This window comes from Stomoxys calcitrans, chromosome 2, assembly GCF_963082655.1.
Source record: "Stomoxys calcitrans chromosome 2, idStoCalc2.1, whole genome shotgun sequence".
Lineage (NCBI taxonomy): Eukaryota > Metazoa > Arthropoda > Insecta > Diptera > Muscidae > Stomoxys > Stomoxys calcitrans.
In genome coordinates this window covers 109,102,489-109,118,411 of record NC_081553.1, presented here as the reverse complement: position 1 = coordinate 109,118,411, position 15,923 = coordinate 109,102,489, and the positions used below count along the sequence as shown (strand labels likewise).

Genomic DNA, 15,923 nt, shown 5'->3' with positions numbered 1-15,923 from the left:
CCTATCTGTCAACTAAAATACTTGAATCCGACAGCACTCACAGTACCACATGTCATCAAAATCGGAAAGAATGCCATCTAACAAGGGGCTTATGATATCAAATCGGCAAATAGTTACACCTATTCACTCTGAGGAAATTTACGGAATTTTATGTCCTGTCTCTTTATGGAGAATTACCAAAGGAGGCGAAATACCTGGGCCTTATCCTCGATTTGAAGTTGTCTCGCAAAAGGTAAACAAAAGGAAGAAGTTGTAAGGCATACAAAATTACTGTTGTCTCATTTTCAGCAGGCTTTTTGTTATTACAGCAAACGTTTTTGCTGGGTTTACTTAAAAATTTCTCTGAGTGCAGCCTTTATTCGGAATGTAGTACTACGCTTAGTCTGAAAGAAATCGTCTTCCAGAAAGAGGAGTGTATCATGAGTGTATTCTATAAGACACATTGCGCCTATAGAGGTAGCTATTTTCATCCTATAGGCTTAAATTTTTTAAAATGATTTCTCTCATGACTTCCAACTAACTTTATTAAATTTGGTTTTATTCGGTGTGTGCATTGATATAGCTTCTATATAAATCGATCTCTTGATTTTTACTTCTCATTTTCGTTTGAAATATAGGTGATGGAAAATTAACGATAGAAAATTAATTTTTAAGTTACTATCGTTTTTGATTTTTTACTAAAAATATCGAATGTTGCGAATATCGATAGTTTGCCAGCTCTAGTGGGTGCAGAGTAGAGCTGGCAAAATATCGATGGCACTATCGATATTTTTTTTTTTTTTTGTCTGAATATCAATTGATATTTTTCATATCGATACTATCGGCAAAGTTATTTTTTTTTGCAAAATTGAGCAAAAATAAGCGATCCGACACTAAATGAATCCTATAAGACATATTCCGCCTATAGAGGGCGCTATTTTAATCCGATTGGGCTTAAATTTTGTACAATGATTTCTTTCATGACTTCCAACTGACTTTATTACATTTGGTTTCATTCAGTCTGTGCATTGATATTGCTTCTATATAAATCGATCTCTTGATTTTTACCTCTCATTTTCGTTTGAAATATAGGTGATGGGAAATAAATGATAGCATCGATACTATCGATATTAAGAGAAATATCGATAGTTTGCCAGCTCTAACCTCTTCACTCTTAAGGCACACCATCCTATGGTGAGATATAACAATTATCATTGGCGAGGGTATGATCCAGTCCAGCCATTGAGGCAACCACAGAACAAGGACTAAGTGCCTGGAGGGAATCCAGGCAAGAAAAGAGGTGTTCACCTATTACCCTGTATTTTCTCCTCCCAATTGCGGGGCAGTGACACAACAGTGCTCGACTATATCCAACTCCTCGGAAATTTACCGCTGCTTGCGCCCAGCTCTACGTCATGGACATGACATTAAAATGACGAGTTAGCACTCCTGTCAGCAGTCTGAAGTCATGCTTTCTCAGTCACAGGATAAGCGACCCTTGACACCCAAAGCACCAGCCCGCGCCTTATTCACGCAGTCATATTAGAAGACGTTCGCCCTATCAAGAATCTCTAACAGTGGAGTGCTCACTGATTCCGTAGCTAGATCTGCGGCAACCAGCGAGCCATACCTGGTGTGCTCGTTGGCGGCTTCGTATCCCGCCACACCTTGATGGCCTGAGACCCAGCAGAACCTCACAGCATTATCCATGCTTTAAAGCATCTTCTTAACAATTTTGACCTCACGCTGTGCCAGAGCCTTCACCACTCACACAATATATAGGTGCAAAGGCATAATATCGAGAATGACATTTAGCGACTCTATCGGGGCACATCGACAGATATGATCATTTCTGATCGCACCTCAAGCACATAGAAGATTTCCGAGAGAGAGATTGGTCCTGATACCCAGCATAGAGACAGATAATGGTTCCCTTGTAGCCGCAGTAGACTATCTCTACATCGGTCCACGCCCTTGCAGCTTGAACCCGTACGAGTGCTAACCTTCAGTGCCGCCTGACTGCTGCTGAATATATAGATATTGCTTCGGTCGGTGTTCATCGACAAAAAGATATCGGCTGACCTTGTCATTGCATAGATTTCGCTTGGAAAATGCTGTACTCGTTGCGCATGCATAGAGATACATCAATACCGAGCTCGGGGTAGACACTACATTCAGTGCCGTTCTTCATCTTCGTTTGACTTGTAAATAAATTAAAATAAATAAACCTAATACTTCCTTTCTGCCCCTTTTTCTATAGTAGGCACTTGAACCACCAATCTTCCATTAACATTTACTTTCTCTACCTGGAAATCATTCCGACGATCTATCATGGCACTATCTAATATACGAGTGTGTCTCGATGACAGCCCGCTAAGTGGGTCTAGCTGCAGTAGTCTAAACAATGTTCTCTCAGCCTGTTCCCTAATGTATAGGATTTCCAGTAATACCTTCAACGCTCTAGATCATGGCACTGGATATGAATTTCAGTTTATGAATTTCAGTTAATCCTATCAATATGCCTCACATGTGTCGCATGTTCTGCTGTCCAGAACCACACCAAAGAATTTGGCTGATCCTAACAGTTCCAGTGCCACACCCTGCAGAGAGGGAAGACTAATCTCGGTAACTCTCCTTCTCCGTGTGAACAATACCACCTCCGTCTTCCTAACGTTCACGCTCAATCCACACTTTTCAACCTAGGGTGAACGACATTTTAGCACCTAGGGTGAACTACGTTACAGTACCTGTAGACACAATTTGCCCGTTGCAAGATTAACTAGGTCATACGCGCATTTCCTTGACCACTTTTGTCGTAAGTTACACAAGAATCCGGTCTACCTATATCCGGTCTATCTATAAGAGCGGTGAAATGACACAACCTGAGGAGCACCCCTCATGGCGGGCGCCTTTGCTCGCGACCTGTCCCCCCGACCTGTCTCTTATGCTCGCGGTGATAGTCCTATTCAGAAGCATGTTCATTATTCAAGTCGGCGCTCCCTCCTCTATTTCCGCGTTTATCAAGCTCACCTCTATGGCAAACGAATGAACGTTATTGAAGGCCCCCTCAATGACTAAAAAAACTGCCAAGGTAAAATCCTTGTAAGCGTCTCCGGGTGATGAACACAGCTATTCTTCCCTTGATGAAAGGATGCTGATATCCGGAGAAGTATGAAACACCCAGCTTGTTCGTAATATGCAAATCCTAAATCCTGTCCAACGTCTTAACGAAAGAGGAAGAAAGACTTGTAGACCTGAAATCCTTGGCCTCACTATATAACAGCATCTCCGCCTTGGACTCTTCCAAGACTGGGTCACATAGGATAGCCTTAGACATACCCAAAACAAACAAACATATCAGTCTGACAAACACTCAAAAGACTCCTGACACATCTTAGGGAGACTTGTAAGGCTCAAAGGGAAATAGTGCCCAGTGAACGCTGTCCGTGGTCACTAGCTTATTTGTTAATGTATCTCTAATAAAGAACCCTCGTAATATTGGCGGCGATTCACAATTCATGGTTATTAAAATGCATTCGGGAGTGGTTAACCTCAGGACAATTGGTTATTTTTTGAAGTTGACAAGGTTGTAGGGTCCTGCCCATCTACTGTCTCAACCTCACATAGGCACTGCCAATAATTCCTCTAATCTAGATAGGATGGGCGTACGTATTTACACGTACACGTCTTCTGTCTATGGTAGGTCTTCTAAACTTTATAAGTGGGAAACGGGAAATATTTCGTGTTTAAGAGGTTGACATTTGGAAGGGATTGGTTATATGACTAAGTATTTACACGTGTACTCTTCACTTTCTCATTTTTCAAAAACAATTACAATTTATATACATGGCACTGAAAATGCAAAATAACCATTTAGTTTCTCTATTAGAAACGTTTTTTAGTTTCTATGTGTATATATATTCTTCTATTCATTACAAGTGAAGGACATACATTTTTATTAAACTATTAAAATCAACCAAGCAAAAAACCAGAATGAATGTGAGATGCAAAAAATATTATGAAAGTCGATGATGTGTGGTTTCAAACATGCAAATACAATACAATAAAAATTCTGTTTGATAATACGTTTAACAAGATATTTAAGATTCCAACGTAATGCCTCATCGTATGATGGTATTATCTGAGAGATTTCATTACAAGGAAAAATCGTTATGTCACTACAACTGATATCTAATATCAAGGTAAGAATGGAATACAAATTTTCCGTTGCAAATTGTTCAGTTTTAATCAGGTGTAACAGCTTAAAGGCAGCAATGTCCAGTGATATATATACTGTCATACGCCATGTTAATCTCTGAACTGATTCACTTGGCGTATGACTAATTACCAATCCAGAAGTGAGCAAGTGTGGTTTGATTGATTTATTTTTGAACGGAAGATTTCTATCAGAAGGGTTTTAGATAAGCAACTAAAGCTCTTGTGGCGAATGAGTTATATAAATAAGCGAAACGCAGGTGCGTATAATTAACATTAATTAGTAAATATTAAAATTTTTATAGTAATAATTATTTTAAAAGAAAAGATCAATGGTTGGCAAAAGAAAATCAAAATTTAGTTTAAAATGTAGAAAAGAAAATATTATAGACTCTGTATAACACAAAATCTGTATAAACCCTGGATGAGGGTGGCTTATCTTCATAAATATATTGACTTAAGCATGATGTCTCACACCGGGGTGGGAATGGAAAGCAAACACAAATTTACCATATCAAACATTACAGTTTTACTCAAGGGTTAACAGCCTCGATGTAGTTGATAATAAACCTTTGCACAGACTAATTTAATGGATGCATGATTACAAATCCAAAAGTCAGACAATTTCATCTCAAGTGAATTGATGGCACAACAAAATTTTGAATTGTCAATGGTTTTATTACCTAAATTCAAACCAAGTTTTAGAAATGTTTGATTACTATGTTCGTAAAATGTTTAATTCGTCATAAAAATTGAATTAAAAAATTAATTAAATTTCTAATTATTTATAAAAGTTTGAAAGGTCAGAACCAAAACAGTTTAGAACATTTGATAATCTTTGGCTTTGGTTTGACATTACGACTTACCTTTTGCTTAAGCCAAGCAATACCAGATTACCTAAAGCTACGTCGAAGTAGTTAAAGCACACGAATTGTTGTGGAATAAGGAATAATCGACAAAAGTAAAATAAAAAAAGAAAATTTTTTTCTTAAAAAAAAATTGAATGAAATTTTCATTAAAAACTAAATTTTTAGAAATATTCGTTAAACAATTTTTTTAAATTTTCTCTTAAAATAAAATTTCTAAAAAAATATTTTCTCAAGAGAAAAAATTTTAAGAAATCTTCTCTAAATAAAAGATGACAACGCCATACTCCACTCGACTGGCCCAATTGCTTCATTAGTGCATGGTCCACCAGGAGTGGCCATTAGTGCTGCTGAAGCCATAAGCAGAAATGACAAGACGAACAGTTGGGAAGAACAAAAACAAAATGGAAAAAATTGCCCTTTGAGATATTTCTTTGAAAAAAGGGCCTAGGGGTTCCGGGCGCCTCTTGACAGGCCCCGAAACTTGGTCAACTCGGCTTTTCGAAAAAATTTTCAGGCCGATTTCCAACATATTTTTTCTGTACAGTGCTCTTGGAATGTTGGCCGAGACAGGCTTCGTATTTTATTATACCCTCCGCCGCACAGTGTTGCCCTGGTGGACAAAAATGGACAAATCGAAATTTCAGATACACAAACTTGAACCAATTGAATATTTTGGATTATTTTTTTAAATAATGATTTATCGGCCCCTTTCTGGAAACGGGGTTAAAAACTTTTAAATTGGGATTATAGCATATCAAAATATTCTACAACAATGGTCGTCGTAAAATTGTACTAAAGTCCCCGGAAATCGGTAAAACGGAAAATACCATTCAGGGATAAAATCGTAAATTAAAGTAAACGCCATCTATAGGCTTAAAAACTCAAATCCAGAGATTGGTTTATATAAGAGCTATATCGATTATATTAATTATTTGGATTATAATTACAGGAGTTTTTGAGAGTCACAAAATTGTACTATAGGAGAAGTAATTGTGCAAAATATCTGCGAAATCGAATAATAATTGCACCCTCTGGAGGCTTCCATATAAACCGATCTCCCGATCGCTATTTCAGCTTATAGACCGATTTGGACCATCCTTGTGGTAGTTGTTGAGACTCTTAACAGATGTCTTTATGCAAAATTTCAGATAAATGAGGTAATAATTGCTACCTCTGGAGGCTCAAGTAGTGAAATCGAGAGATCGGTTTATATGGGAGCTGTATCAGGTTATGGACCGTTTTGGACCATACTAAATCTTTATCTATATTACAAACAAATATAACTCGGTGTAAAATTTAAGAGACCTATTCTAACTCTAACTATTTTTGTCCAACGAATACATTAAGAGGCAACACTGTGCATTTCTTTTGTAACACAGCGAAATATTGATCTGAGGCGAAATATTGATCTGACATTCTGAGTCGATTTAGCCATGTCCGTCCGTATGTACGTCCGCCTGTCTGTCTGTACGTCTGTATTTATATCGAAAACACTCTTACTCTTGAAGCAGTAAAGCTAGGCCTTTGAAATTTTTAAAAATACTTCCTATTAGTACAGGTCGATTGGGATTGTAAATGGGCCATATTAGTACATGTTTTGATATAGCACCTCTGTAACCGATCTCTCGATTATACTTCTTGAGCCTATAGAGGGGGTATCCCGATTTGTTATCCGATTTTACTAAAGTTTTGCACATCCACTTCTTTCATCAACTTCAACTCGGTCTAAAACTTGATATAAATCCCATATAAACCCATCTCCCGATTATACTTTTTGAGCCCTAGAGGGCGTAGTTCTTGTCTGATTTAATTGAAATTTTGCACAACGACTTCTCCTATGACCTCCAACATTCGTATATTTCATCCAAATCGGATGTGAATTACGCCCTCAAGAGAAGTATAATCGGGAGATCGGTTTATAGGGGAACTTTATCAAAACGTGGACCGATTTGAATCCCGGCCGGGCTCCGGGGCATTACACAAAAACACATGCATTGGGAAAATGTACAGCTAATAGACAAGGTTGTCAAGCGTGGTTAATGTGGTTATTGTATCATAGATGCGTTTTCGCAATTAATACGTTTCAAATACAACTAACCAACGCACGGCCTTTGAAGCCATCACACCTAATATGGTTGAAAAGTCTTTTAACCAAAGACAAAACGCATCATATAGTGGTTGGTGTGTGTTGCTATCTTTGGCTTTCCTTTTCCATTTGCAATCTCCGATCATTGAGCTCGTCTCGAAAAAGAAACAAACAAAAAAAATTTTCTAGAGCTAAAATTTCAATGACAAAATTTAATTACAAAAGTTTAATGAAATTTTTCTAAAGACTAAAATCTTTTTTTTAATATAATTTTTTTTTTTTTTTTTTGATTTGCCCAAATTCGGAGTCGAGGTAATTTTTTCGACTCCTAGGTCAGGAAAAATTGCTCGATTTCGACTCCACAGCCCAGATTCGGGCTGCTGATAAGAGTCATTAATGGTCATTAAAACGTCAGGATGGACACAGGACGATGGGCACTTGGTCCTCTTGGCATTCTAGAGTTCTGTAGATGCCTGAATTGAATGGCTAAACTGGGTAATTTGCCTTAAAAGAGCTTAAAAGGGTTAGGTTGAGAAGAGGGTGCAGATATTAATCCGCCCCATTCCACTATGGACATACGCCCAAGCCAGTAATCGACTTGTTGTGTGCTTTAATTAGAGCAACCTTCTAAAAAAAATTTCTAAAGTTAAAACTCTTAAGAATTCATCTCTACGATAAAATTTTCAGAAATCTTCCATAAATATTTCTGACACAAAATTTATAAAAAAAATAGCTGAACCGGTGTGCTTCGCTACACCCATTAGTTTTTGCGGCCACCTTTTAACGCGGTTCAAATTTGAAAATTATTTATATTCGTATTTAACTCTCAAATACCTTTCTATAGAATCCCATATTGTCCCGTAGGTATACATCGTCATTTGGGGCATAATTTTGGGATGGGGAGACTCCCGGGAATTGAGCCAAATTTTTATATAATTTTGTTTACATGTCCATTTGGTGCATTATTTTTAGGTAGGGTGACCCGCCTGGGAATAGATCCTAAACCTTTAAATAAGTTTCGTACTCTACTCTCGAGTACCTTTAGTTTGAGTCCCATATTGTCCCGATCGGACTACATGAACGTTTGCGAGTGGTTTTTGGTGTGCGGAGGCCCTCTGGGGACTTGAGCCCTAATTTTTATATAAGTTCCATATTGACCCGGTTGACGGGTTAACATATCATTTTTGGCCGTTTTTTTGGTGTGGGGCGGTCCTCCCAACACCAGAGGTCGAATTCTTATAACAAATTCGTACTCTACTCTTAAATACCTTTAATTTAAAACCCATTTTGTCCCAATCGAGAAGCATGTCCGTTTGGGTGGGTTTTAGGGTAGCGCATCCCCCTCTGTTATTTGACCCCAAGGTTTTGCAAATTTTGTGTGTTTTGATTACCATACAAAATTGCACTTAAATCGATGCACCCATCTTCGAGATCTGACGTTTTTCAAAATTTGGGGTTAGGAGGAAGAGTGTTCGCCCCCGTCGCGGATATCACAAAATGAAGTACCCTATTATCTCCGGGAGGGGCTAAACTCCATCATCTGTGAAATATCATAATCGGTTTTTGAGTCTATTCGGAACAAACAAAGCGCAACACTTTCGTTTTTATATAACAGAAGAAGGTGCTCCTTAAAACCAAAATCTCTGAAAAATCTCTCCAAAAACACATTTAAATTTAATTATCTTGAAAAACAAAGTTTCATAAAATGTTCTTCAACGATATTATAACAATAAAATTACCATAAAATTTGATCGTAACACTGAATTTGAATAAAACGCAATATAGTGTGCTATTTTTAGAATTTTTTTTTGTAGCCACTGTTAGAACTTTAACAATTGCTTTTCTTAATTTGTTTTTAATTTTTTTTGTTCGTAAAAGAAAAAAATTGACATTTTTTACTGCGTCGCCAAATCATCATGTTTATGTTGAAATGAAATGTTGATATTGCCCAATAGGTAAACAAATTAAATGTTTAGTCAGTCATTATGGAACGACAGATAATGTGGAAGCATTCTAACAATTGACTTTTTTCTTGTGATCAGAGTCAAAGTGGTCCGGCACAGTCAAAAAGGTGCGGCATTTATTATAGCTCAACAAATATTGTGAGCAACACAATATTATTTGATAATAAGTGACTTGATAATATATTTGACAATAAAACTGTGTTGCAATCTTTTGAGATATAACAAGCAGGTGGTAGTGGTGTTGGTGTCTTATCAAAATATGTATGTACTATAAAAAAAGAAAAAAAACACACAAAATTCTTAAATCTTAATCAAAAAATATGTCTGCCGCAGCTCAAGGCCTTTTTTGCACTGTGAGTGATGATGATAAAACCCAGCAACAATTGACAATTGGCATAAGTTCGGCCAGGCCGAACTTTGGATACCCACCGCCATACAATGTTAACCACCTTTTGTTGCCTTTATGAACCCAAACTGGGGGACGTCGAGGGATCTGGTTTAATGTTTCCCAAACATTCCGTTTTGGAACAAATCAGAGGAAACCTAAGTTCTCACAATATCTACTGAGTGCTGCCCGATTCAAATTTGAGCTCAATGAAAAGGGGATCTCCTGTTTTATGCCGAGTCCGAACGGCATGTCACTGAAAAGTAACACCTCTTTGTTGAGAAGTTCTACATGACTGAAATATTCACAAATGTTGCTAGCATTTGGTGAGGAGATAACTACCGTTTAAAATATTTTTAAGGTGTTCTCGTTGGCGGGATATGAACCCAGGCGGCGGCCACGCTATGCATCCCGATGGCTCGTCAAAGGGTCTTATATCATATTGGGTTGCCTAAAAAGTAATTGCGGATTTTTTAAAGAAAGTAAATGCATTTTTAATAAAACTTAGAATGAACTTTAATCAAATATATAATTGCCATTTTGTTCGATAACCTTTTGCCATCTTCCTGGCAAATTTAGTATTCCACGCTCATAGAACTTCTGGCCTTTATCTGCAAAAAACTGAACCAAGTGCGATTTTATAGTCTTATCATTGCCGAAAGTTTTACCATTTAAGGAGTTCTGCAAAGATCGAAATAAATGGTAGTCTGATGGTGCAAGGTCAGGGCTATATGGTGGATGCATCAAAAGTTCCCAGCCAAGCTCACTCAGTTTATGGCGAGTGACCAAAGATGTGTGCGGTCTAGCGTTGTCCTGGTGGAATATGACACCTTTACGATTGACCAATTCTGGTCGCTTCTCCTTGATGGCTGTATTCAATTTGTCCAATTGTTGACAGTAAACATCCGAATTAATCGTTTGGCTCCTTGGAAGCAGCTCAAAATATACCACACCCTTCCAATCCCACCAAACAGACAGCATAACCTTCTTTTGGTGGATATCAGCCTTTGAAGTGGTTTGAGCTGGTTCACCATGCTTGGACCATGATCGTTTTCGACTAACGTTGTTGTAAACAATCCATTTTTCATCTCCAGTTATGATTCGTTTTAAAAACGGATCGAATTCATTGCGTTTAAGGTGCATATCACAAGCGTTGATTCGGTTTGTTAAATGAATTTCTTTCAATACATGTGGTACCCATATTAAAATTGACGCCAAACAAACAAATGTAAACAAAATTTCGCGCACTTTTTTCTAAAGCAAGCTAAAAGCAACAGTTGATAACTGACAGAAGAAAGAATGCAATTACAGAGTCACAAGCCGTTGAAAAAATTTATCAACGCCGACTATATTACTACTATATTACCGACAATTACTTTTTGGGCAACCCAATACAATTCACTGTTTAAGACGGTAAAACAGAAAAAAAACTCCTTTTTATGGCAGCTATATCCAAAACACAGACCGATCTAAACCATATATAGCACGGATGTCGAAAAGCCAAAGATAGCTTACGGTATCACATTTCATGGAATCGGCTTATAAATGTGGTTTTTTTTGTGTGGAAAACCTTAAAACGGGAGATCGGAATATATATACGGCACCTATTGTATATCCATCCTACGGGAAATGGGACAGGTCCGAAACCTGTCACGGAATAGGTTCTCTGGTGATAGGGACCAGTCTCAGTTCTCGTCCCCTTACATGGAAAATACCTATCACTTTTATAAGGGTTTGTCACTCGAGGTGACGAATTGCCACCATTCTAGCACCGTAGGATAGGTCCTGGGTCAGTTCGAAAAGGATGAGTATACTTTGCAAGTATTTTTAAGGGAGATAACATTAGTAAGCAAATATATTTAACAGAAAAGCAATTTTTAACAATAATTAAGCGATTTTTTATACCCTCTACCATAGGGTGGGGGCATACTAATTTCGTCATTTTGTTTGTAACTCCTCGAATTATTCGTCTAAGACCCCATAAAGTATATATATTCTTGATCGTCATGACATTTTATGTCGTTCTAGCCATGTCCGTCCGTCTGTCTGTCGAAAGCACGCCAACTTTCGAAGGAGTAAAGCTGGCCGCTTGAAATTTTGCACAAATACTAGTGTAGGTCAGTTGGGATTGTAAATGGGCTATATCGGTCCATGTTTTGATGAAGCTGCCATATAAACCGATCATGGATATTGACTTCTTGAGCCATTAGAGGGCGGAATTCTTATCCGATTTGGCTGAAATTTTGCATGAGGTGCTTTGTTATGATTTCCAATATCTATACTAATTATGGTTGAAATCAGTCTATAACCTGATATAGCTGTCATATAAATCGATCTGGGGTCTTGACTTCTTGAGGCTCTAGAGGGCGCAATTCCTATCCGATTTAGCTCAAATTATGCATGACGTGTTTCGTTACGACTTCCAACAACTGTGCTAAGAAAAGTTTCAATCGGTCCATAAACTGTTATAGCTGCCATATAAATCGATCTTGAATCTTGTTTTTGAGCCCATAGAGGGTGTGGCGGCTGGAAATAATTTACAAGGGCACAATTCTCATCCGATTTGGCTGAAATTTGAGGCTTGAGGTGTTTTGTTTCGACTATAAACAACTGTGCCAAGTATGGTTTAAATCGGTAAATTTTCCGATTTGGCTGAAATTTTGTACAACGCTGGAGGGTATTTAAGATTCGGCCCGGCCGAACTTAGCACGCTTTTACTTATTAAAAAATAATGAAGAATCATAAGTCATACAATTGAAACTTTTTATTCTTTGAAAACTATTACTTCAGTCCCTGTAGGATGTGTTCTGTGACAGTTAACTTATTCTCCAGTTAGTAGTAGTAGTAGTAAACTAAATATAAACCGATCTTGACCGTACTCTATACGAATGTCGAGAGGCCTAATACAACTCATTGTGCTCAATTTCAACGAAATCGGACAATAAATGAGGCCTTTATGGGACCAAGACCTTAAATCGGGAGACCGGTATATATGACAGGTATATCCACATATAGTCCGATCTTTACCATACTCGGTACGATTGTATAGAGACCTAACTCAACTCATTGTGTAAAATTTCAACGCAATCAGATAATAAATGCGCCTTTTACAGGCCCAAGACTTTAAAACAGGAGATCGGTATATATGGCACCTATATCCAAACATAGGAGGCCATCGTGGCGCAGAGCTAAGCATATGCGCCTATGGCGCCGAAAGTCTGGCTTCAAATTCCTGCGTGAACATCAGAAAAATGTTCGGAGGTGGTTTTCTCCTACTAATGCTGGCTACATTTGTCAGGTATTCTACCATGATAAAACTTCTCTACCTAATGGTGTCGCAGTGCGGCACGCCGTTGAGGCTCGGCAATAAAAAGGAGGCCCCCTATCATTGAGTTTAACATTAATCGCACTGCACTCATTGATAGGAGAGAAGTATCCTCTGTTCCTTAATGGAATGTTCATGGGAAATTTAGTAATCCAAACATTGACCGATCTAGGCCGTATTGAACACGGGAGTCGAGAGCTAAATACAACTCACTGCCTCAAATTGTAGCGAAATCGAATAAATTTGTTATCCGATTTCGCTGACCCATAAACCTAAGACCTTAAATCGGCAGATCGGTCTATATGGGGGCTATATCAAGAAATAGTCCGATGTAGCTCATATTCTAACATAACCTGCCTATGGGACAAAAAAAAATCTATGCTAAGGTTCAGCTCAATGTCTTCTCTGTTAAAGACTGCAGCCTGATTTCAACAGACAGGTGGACAGACGGCTGGGCGAACATGGATAGATCGTCTTAGATTTTTACGACGATCAAGAATATATATACTTTATGGGGACGAACATTGATATTTCGATGTGTGTGCAAACGGAATGACAAAAAGAATATACCCCCATCTAGCGGTGATGTATATAAAACGCCTTCAAAATACTTTTGTCCCCATAGATGTTATCATACCGGCGCCGCTTTGATACATTCTTCTATATACAAATCGTAAGTTGAACAATAAAAACCAAACAAGAATATCAGAAAAAAAAAAAATAAATTCATTAACGGACTGACAGAACCAGCAATCGTCAGTCAATTCATTCATTCAATACTACAATGCAGCGGGAAAAAGTAAACGTAATGAAATCCACCTGCTTTTTAGTTCAACAACATGCGCGCTCTCTAAACTCAATGAATTTAAATCAATCAAAAACTATTACTTCATTCTTTGAATTGCAAAAAATATATATGCAATGCAACCCAATATCTAATGCGCTTGTTACAAGTTGGTGTGCACCTACTGGGCGAACCTCCAAAGCTCAACGATTGGTGCTATTACACCAAGGTTTGCTACACCTGAAAGGGCTATATTATAATTATACACTTAATTTTAAAAGAACGGTGCACTTACTACGTAGTACATTTTTTAACACCTCAAAGTATTGATATAAGATATAAGAGGGACAGGTTAGCTGACACGAAGTGTTATTAAATTAAACACCAGCATGTTTTAGATTGAAAATATATATATCTCTCTGTCGAAAGCACGCAAACTTTCGCTTAATATTTTACACAAATATAAAGGTAGAGCGGTGGCCAATGTGAACGGACCATGTCAGTTCATGTTTTGATATAGCTGTCATATAAATAGATCTCGGACCTTGACTTTTTGAGCCTATAGAGGGTGCTATTATCATCCGATTTGGCTAAAATTTCTCCTGAGATGTTTTGTTTTGACTGGTTTTTATACCCTCCACCATAAGATGGGGGGTATACTAATTTCGTCATTCTGATTGTAACTACTCGAAATATTCGTCTGAGACCCCATAAAGTATATATATCCTTGATCGTCGTGAAATTTTATGTCGATCTAGCCATGTCCGTCCGTCTGTCCGTCCGTCCGTCTGTCTGTCGAAAGCACGCGAACTTCCGAAGGAGTAAAGCTAGCCGCTTGAAATTTTGCACAAATACTTCTTATTAGTGTAGGTCGGTTGGTATTGTAAATGGGCCATATCGGTCCATGTTTTGATATAGCTGCCATATAAACCGATCTTGGGTCTTGACTTCTTGAGCCTCTAGAGTGCGCAATTCTTATTCGATTGGGATGAAATTTTGCACGACGTGTTTTGTTATGATATCCAACAATTGTGCCAAGTATGGTTCAAATCGGTTTATAACCTGATATAGCTGCCATATAAACCGATCTTGGGTCTTGACTTCTTGAGCCTCTAGAGTGCGCAATTCTTATCTGATTAGAATGAAATTTTGCACGACGTGTTTTGTTATTATATCCAACAACTGTGCCAAGTATGGTTCAAATCGGTTCATAACCTGATATAGCTGCAATATAAACCGATCTTGGGTCTTGACTTCTTGAGCCTGTAGAGTGCGCAATTCTTATCCAATTTGAATGAATTTTGGCACGTAGTATTTTGTTATGATATCCAACAACTGTGCCCAAATGGTTGAAATCGGTTCATAACCTGATATAGCTGTCATATAAACCGATCTGGGGACTTGACTTCTTGAGCTTCTAGAGGGCTCAATTTCTATCCGATTTGGCTGTAATTTCGCAAGACGTTTTTCATTGTTACTTTCAACAACTATGTCAAATAAAGTACAAGTCGGTTCATAACCTGATATAGCTGCCATATAAACCGATCTGGGATCTTGACTTCTTGGGCCTTTAGAGGTCGCAATTATTATCCGATTTGCCTGAAATTTTGTACGACGGATCCTCTCATGACCATCAACATACGTGTTTATTATGGTCTGAATCTGTCTATAGCCCGATACAGCTCTCATATAAATCGATCTCTCTATTTTACTTCTTGAGCCCACAAAGGGCGCAATTCTTATTCGAATTGGCTGACATTTTACACAGGTCTCCAACATATAATTTAATTGTGGTCCAAACCGGACCATATCTTGATATCGCAGAGCAAATCTTTTCTTATATCCTTTTTTTGCCTAAGTAGAGATGCCGTGAAAAGAACTCGACAAATGCGATCCATGGTGGAGGGTATATAAGATTCGGCCCGGCCGAACTTAGCACGCTTTTACTTGTTTTTTTTTTTGTTTTTTTTTTTAACTGGTTCAAGTATGATCCAAAACGGTCCACAACCTGATATAGCTCCCATATAACCAGATTTTCAGATTTGACTTTTTAAGCCGATTTGATTGAAATTTTGCAAGTGGAGTTGAGAACTGTGCCAAGTATGGTAAAAATCGCACATACTATCCAATTCGGTTGAACTTATAAACATGGTTTTTTGTATGACTTCTAACAGCCATGACAAGGATGGTTCGGGCCTGGTCCTGAAACTTAGCTTAAATGTGGCTAGAGGCATACCCTGGAATGTGTAAGGTATTTCCTAGTCTCGCAAGCTAGCCTGCTTTAGTTTTCCCTGGGATATCTCTGTAGCCCGGCAC

The 15,923-nt window shown here is 38.0% G+C and overlaps 1 protein-coding gene across 1 annotated transcript in view; it reads left to right on the top strand.

Annotated features, from left to right (window-relative positions):
* The first annotated feature begins 4,334 nt into the window (after positions 1-4,334).
* Positions 4,335-15,923, top strand: part of LOC106083386 (LIM and senescent cell antigen-like-containing domain protein 1) — a 70,178-nt gene continuing 58,589 nt past the window's right edge. Inside the window, exon 1 of the mRNA XM_059363256.1 lies at positions 4,335-4,454. The gene's annotated coding sequence lies outside the window, so the exon portion shown is untranslated. The remainder of the gene's footprint in view (positions 4,455-15,923) is intronic.